The sequence below is a fragment of the Zingiber officinale genome, chromosome 9A, assembly GCF_018446385.1.
Source record: "Zingiber officinale cultivar Zhangliang chromosome 9A, Zo_v1.1, whole genome shotgun sequence".
NCBI classification, from domain to species: Eukaryota; Viridiplantae; Streptophyta; class Magnoliopsida; order Zingiberales; family Zingiberaceae; genus Zingiber; species Zingiber officinale.
The window spans coordinates 85,149,425-85,156,398 of record NC_056002.1 but is presented as its reverse complement, the minus strand read 5'-3'; the positions used below and the strand labels follow the sequence as shown (position 1 = coordinate 85,156,398).

Genomic DNA, 6,974 nt, shown 5'->3' with positions numbered 1-6,974 from the left:
AAATTATTGAGCCTAAGATGGTATTGGAAATCATCTTTAGAGGAGGGCTAATTAAGGGTTGGGAAGAACCTAAACCCTACCTTTATAAGAAGCTACAGTAACCCCCTACCGAAGCCCTAAAAGCGGCGACCCCGACCTCTTTTCTTCGTGTCTTCTTCTCCCGGAACCACCGACCCAGCGTAGCGACGGCGCCTCCACACCCGAGCTCATGGCGACGATGAATCCGGCGGTCGGCAAAACCTCCTAGGCCTCAAACCCTCGACGACAGCGTCACCAGAGCTTCTTCCTCTCCTCCGATTTCAGCGACACATGGGGAATCTTCAGTCGAGAGGAGCAAATCTGAGCTCCGGTGACTCCGAGGGTGGTAACCCCTATTCCAGAGCTTGATAGGGACGAGGACGTATACCTCAGGCAGTTTCCTCATCTTCCCGAGGCTGGAGCCGAGTGGATCGGGTCGGGTTTCTCTCAGCCGATTGTGGAGGTCTTCGGCAGCAAGGTATTGAGGTATGGATGGTTTAGATTAGGGTTTCCTTAGTGATGAAGACCTATGATTTGATACCAGGTTGGGAGGATTGTATGGATTGAGGTTTTGTGGTGGCAGTGGCTTGCTGGGAAGGGGATCGATCACAACCTCCAGCAGCTGTTCATCATCCGAGACTCATGGGTAAGGTATTTACAGTATTAAGATTGTAGGTTTGTGGATCTGAGATTGTATTCCATCCGAATTGTTCATTGATGGTGTGATTGTAATAGTTTGAAAGTCCTATAGGAGCTCTGTTCGTGAATTTTGGCAGTGGCTCACTGTGAGGAGTCCGGCCACAATTCCCAACTGTTGTGCTTCATCCGGGGATTAGTAGCTCTGTGACGACTTGGATCTGTTAATCAGCAGCATTTGGGCAGCATCGGTGTGCTAGTGTCGACGATTTCACCTTTCAATAGCAAGTTACCAGTGGGAGCTGCTGGTGAGGTATGGGAATTCTGTTATAATTGGAAGCTTGTTGTTTGTTGCTTAGATAATCGGTAGTTGTAGATTTTGTTAAGGAATGAGATAATTCCGTACTGTACCAGTGTATATGGAACCAATGCATGCTTAGAATTCCTTATGTTGATCATGTTCGGTTGGGAATTGCTGTGGAGTAGATCAATGTAGGGTGTATTTAGATAATGAAGGAACCCGGATTAGCATGCCTGTTTTGAGTATTGGCTTAACTATTTGGTTCTATACGTATATGGTTAAAATCGATACGTTGATGCAGGATATTGATCAGGACGAGCATAGTGACGAGATTGGCGTTGGATTCAACCTACACTTAGAGGCAGGTACTTCTTGCTTTATTTCTTTAGTATTTTAATCCTAGTGCATGAGCCTTATGTTCAGATAGTTGCTGTATCTATCTTGACTCCACTCTTATTTTTCCTGCGCTTGATACTTCCACTCAACCTTTGAGCTACTCGTTTCTGTATCTATACAGTCTCTCGTTTCTATCGATGATATTTAGCAGATACTATAGTACTAGGTATTGGATACCAGATACCAGACATTTGATAGTAGTATTGGATATATGGACACCTGATACCATGTTTACCTGCCTTGATTGCTGTTTATTTACACACCTTGCTGAGCATGCTGGCTTCCTGTAGCATACCTGTTTTCTGTTTATATATATATGATGACTGCTGCATTATACGCATCATGTCATTGCATGCATGCCGGCGACCATGTCTCCCTTGTGGTTGAGAGGGTCAATGGCTTGGTCCGCACGCTCGGTCACTCATGGGTAGTGGTAGCTGGAGCGTGCCGCTTGTCCTGTCGTGTCACACTCGGTCACTCATGGGTAGTGGCGGCTGGAGTTGCGGCAGCAGGGACCCCCGTCGCAGACGTAGCTATTCAGCTACTATGCACCTGTCCATCCGGTCACTCGAGAGTAGTGGCGGCCTTTGGGTGGTACAGTTTGTCATCGATCCGGCCTCTCGACAATACAGGGGTCGTGGTGCAGAGAGGTGGGCGGGGTGACCATCCGTACATACGCTGTTGTTATTATATCTGTTAGTTGCTTATTTATGCTGTTGTTGCTTATCTATGTTGCTGGTACTAGATTATGCTGCTGTCGTTTATTTATGCTGTTATGCCTATATATGTTGAGATTTATACCTGTGATATGTGTTTAGACACTGACTTACTTACTGTTGATATGTATATACCTCACATGATACCATGTAGTTATGTGCAGTACTGTAGCAGTTTATGTTATCTCAGACCTTACACTGTTAGCCTAGAATATGGTCTCAGGTATGGATAGATACTTTGTTTACCCAGTAGTATCTGCTATTTATTTTTCCGAGACTGTATCATTTTGTATTCCTGTTCTTTATGATACTCATGCACTGTCTATCCTATTACCCGCTGAGTTTTTATACTCACCACCCGCATTGGTAATTTCACCAGGTAGCTGATAGCGATGCTAGTACGCTTGGAGGAGGATCCCGACAGCCGGTCCCACGTCACTTCTGAGGACGGTTTTACAGTTTTGATTTTCATTTTTATTGTGAGTTAAACTTTTGAATTTAGCATTGTAATAATTGAGCAGTGGACTTGTTATTTTGTATTTGGTTGTTTTGCCGATGAGTCAAGCCAGGCCGGCCCGCGGTGAGTTTTCGTTACTTTATACTTGTTATTCTTGCTTTTCGCTGTGTTTGATTTTACAGCCGTGTAGGCTGCATATTATCTGCGTGGTTGTGATTTTATTTACATTTTTATTATCTGTTGGTGATGTACACCGGTTCCATTTGTCACTGCTACAGGGGAGGTGCTGTTCGATTTTCGTCGGACAACCTTACTCTCGGGGCGTGACAAATCAGATTCTAGAAGATATGCTCAGAGCTTGTGCACTAGATTTCAAGGGAAGTTGGTGCAAGTACCTGTGTTTAGATGAATTTGCCTACAACAACAGCTATCAGGCCACCATCAAGATTGCTCCTTATGAGGCACTGTATGGCAGGAAGTGCAGATCACCCATTTGCTGACAAAGAAGCAGGTGAGAGAAAAGAAATGGAAGTAGAACTGGGCATTCAGACAGAACTGATAGATGAGACTACTCAGGCTATCCAGAAGATCAGACAGAGGATTGAGACTGCCCAGAGTTATGCTGACACACGCCGTAGGCCACTTGAGTTCCAAGTAGGGGATTCAGTTTTTCTTAAGGTTGCTCCGATGAAGGGAGTGATGAGATTTGGCAAGAAGGGCAAGTTAAGTCCTCGATAGGTAGGACCTTACCTGATCACAGAAAGGATTGGGAAAGTAGCTTACAAGCTGGATTTACCACAGGACATGTTAGCAATACATAATGTATTTCATGTCTCTCTGCTAAAGAAGTGTCTCCACGACCCTAGCCAAGTGATTCAGCCTCAGTCAGTGCAGATCCAAGAGGATCTTAGTTATAAGAGCAGACCTACACAGATAGTGGACAGAGCAGTCAAGAGACTAAGAAATAAAGAAGTGTCACTAGTGAAGGTTATCTGGCAGAACCAGAAGCACGAGGAAGTTACTTGGGAGCGAGAGGACAGTATGAGAGAGAAATATCCAGAGCTATTCTAAGTTCGAGGATAAACTTTTTATAAGGTATGGGGAATTGTAACGACCCAATTTTCCCTATTTCAAGTTCTAAAAGTCCATAAAAATATTTGGAAATACTTTTAAAATATTCTAGAGATTTTTAGGAATTTTTAGAGTATTTTTACGTAATTTTTGGTGGTCGTTTAGTAGGGTTACAAAAAGAAAGAAGTTTAAAAAAAAACGTTGAAGGTGAGATTCGAACCCACCACCTCGGGTTAGACTGACCCAAGCAAAACCGGCCCAACCAGCTGAGCTACACGGTTTTGTTAACCTTATATGGTGAGAACTAAGTTTATAGCGTAGTTAATGATTAGGGAATAAATTGGGAAAAAAGTGCGAGGCTGAGGGATTGAAGCCGAGACCCCTTGTTTCAGTTAAAAGCCGGTTAACCAGCTGTGCCGGCGAGTTTTTGTTAATTAAGGAAAGAACGGATTTTATTTAAGGTATAGTTAGTAGTCGAATATCCTAGTTATAAAGGGAGTTTTATTTTCTCCCGTGACCTAACTTTCTTCTCTTCTCTTCTCACGTGACGGCGCCGATTCCTGCTCGGACGAATCCGCAGCAGGGGATCTAGGGCTTCTTCGGCGGTGGGCGAGGAGGTTCTCCGAGGGGTTTTCTCCACCTCCTTGAGATCGTCTCGTCGAGGAGCTTCCGTGGACACGAAGAGGAGCCGAGACCTTCAAGCTCTACCCGAAACCCTAGGGTTTTTCCTCTCCGTCGGTTGTAAGTGCAAGAACAAGGGGTGAGTTGCTTCTCACCTACAGTAGGAGTGGTTTTCGGATCTTGTTTCTCCTTGTTTTTGAATTGTGTAGTAAGGGTTGTTGTTTGGAACTTGCTGCCGTGTACTTCAAAGAAGGGAAAAAAAAATAGTATGGGTTAAGTATGTGGTTTAGATCTCTTTAGTTTCAAACAGAGCAAAGGATTTTGTGTTTGAATTAGCTACCATGAATCACAAGGGAAGAAAGTAGTAATTCAGTTTTTCTTGACTAAAATTCCTGTTTGTCACCTTATTTGGCATGTTCGGTTTATACAGTGCCTGCAAGTTCGGATTTTTGTGCTAAGCAATGAACATAGAATGGGTTAGATAAATTTTTTAGCATGTAGTTTGGTTCATTGTCATTGCTTGGTTTTAGTTCGGGTTGTTGCTAACAGTGAGCATGAGGTGGCTAGATTTTGAGCATGTGTGCCATTTTTGTGGGTTACTGTTGTTATACAAATTGATCAGGCTTAAGAATAGTTTCAATTGGATTTCCTTCTTTCTTGCTAATGTTACTGCTATTGGGTTTTTGAACAGGTTTTGATTGAAGCATGAGTAGATTTATATTTAGTTTTCATTTGCTATTTTAATAAGCAATGAACATAAGATGGCTTGATTAAATTTTGAGCATGTAGTTAGTTTTCTTTATTGCTGTTAGATTTAAGTTTGAACAACCCTTATAGTTAGCATTTCAGATTTAGATTTCCTGATTTAGATTTCCTTGTTATGCTGCCATGCACCTCAATTTTAGATTTCTATTAAGCATTAGTGCAGATTTATGTTTATTGTAGCATACTTAAAGAGTTCAGATTTGTTTTTCCTTTGTTTTAATTCTGTTGTAGCATGTTTAAAGAAGTTTGATTTGTTTGCTTTTGCTTGATTCTGTTGATACATGCTTAAAGAAACATGTTGCTCTATACAAACTCTAGGATCTACCTGTAGGCGGGAAGAATAAGAGTTTTAATAAATCCTTTAGGGATTTATAAGAAGTTATAAGAAAGAGAGACCAAGGTCTTAATAGGATCCCTAATTTTTAAGAATTGGGATCAGTAGCATATCAACTGCTCAAAGAAATGCCAAGGCATTTTATTATAAGAGAATTGACGATTAACAATTATAAGGAAGTAATAGTTAAATAGAAAATAAGTATTTTACTTTTTAATGGCATGTACCGGACACAAGGTCCAGGACACAAGGTCCATTGGGTGGGCTCCTAGATCGCCCCTAGGCATAAGATCGCCTAGAATTACCTTAGTAGTTTCGGAATTAGCTACCTCGACTCTTATTAAAGATGCGTGCAAATTGGTACAATGCCAGGCCCAAAAGAAGTTTATTATTATTTTGAAGTATTAAAGTATTAGTTTTGAAACAAATGAATCAAGCTTCAAATATGTTTAGAATTAGAAAGTTTAGTTTCTTGTTATTTGAAGCATGCAGTAGTAGTTTTATTTGTTTCTTGCTATTAGATTATTCAGCATGTTTAGCTTTATTTGCTTTCAGCATGCAGTTATAGTTTTATTCTTATGAGCATGATTAGCAATACATGTTTAGTATTTCGGTTAGTATGATTCCTTTGCTATATATGAGAATGAGTAGTTTTATATGTTAGAATTCAGTTTTAGCATGTTTTTATTTATATACATGCATATCGAGTTTTTGTGAGTAGATAGCGCTCACTAAGCTTTATGCTTATAGACTGCACTTCCTCCTACTGCAGATAAAGGAAAGAAAAAGATTTAGCAAGGAAGGCGAAAAGGTGGTGGTGATGAAGGTGTGTGATGGCTGGACTATGGAGAGATCAAGAGTTTGCTAAGGAATTGTTAAGACTTTCCTGTTTAGAGTTCTTTTAGTTTTCTTTAAATGTTATTATAAGTTAAGTTTGTAATTAAGTTTATTCCGCATTTGTAGTTGGGTTCTATTGATGGAGTGATATAGTTGTTTGCGATTGCTAGAGTAGTTTCCTTCTTTTATTTGTGATATTATACTGCATGGTTGTGAAAATATATGTTCCAGCCGCCTGTGGCTGAGTATAGTTTGTTTGTATTGTTGATTTGGTCACCGGTACAGGGGAGATTCTGCCGAAATTTTTCGGTAGGGATTCCTCGTGGTTTTTAATTATACCGGTTAAGTAGAGTTAGTAGTTAAGTAACGGTCACTCTTAGAGAGTAGTAGTAGTAGTAAGAAGGGTGGTCATTACATTAATTGAGTTTGACTTGTATCCAAGTCCGGTTTTATTATAACATGCTTTTTGGTTGTTCAGGATTAAGTCTAGATTTTTTGATCTTGTAGTGAATTTTTCTAGTATTTCTTTTAAGTTATTAATTTCTGATTTTAGTAATGAATTCTCTTCAAGTATTAGATCTTGAGTTGGATTTAAGTTTTTTATTTGTTTCTTGAGGTCTTTATTTTCCTCAAGGAGTGATTTGTTTTCATTTTCTATTTTAATTAACTTACTATTTAAGCAGGAAATAATTTTAAAAAACTTTTTGTTTAAATTAAAATGTACCTCATCCGGGCCTTCGGAAACGAGTACGGACTCGTGGCTTGATTCGGGTTCAGACCCGTCTTCATCTTCCGACTCGTCTTCTGTTTCAGCTTCGCGGG

At 40.4% G+C, this 6,974-nt stretch overlaps 1 long non-coding RNA gene across 1 annotated transcript; it reads left to right on the top strand.

Moving 5' to 3' along the window:
* The first annotated feature begins 375 nt into the window (after positions 1-375).
* On the top strand, positions 376-822 carry LOC122018599. Its single transcript, XR_006121835.1, has 3 exons — positions 376-504; positions 602-664; positions 770-822. It is a non-coding gene; the product is annotated as an uncharacterized LOC122018599 (long non-coding RNA).
* The last annotated feature ends 6,152 nt before the right edge of the window (positions 823-6,974 follow it).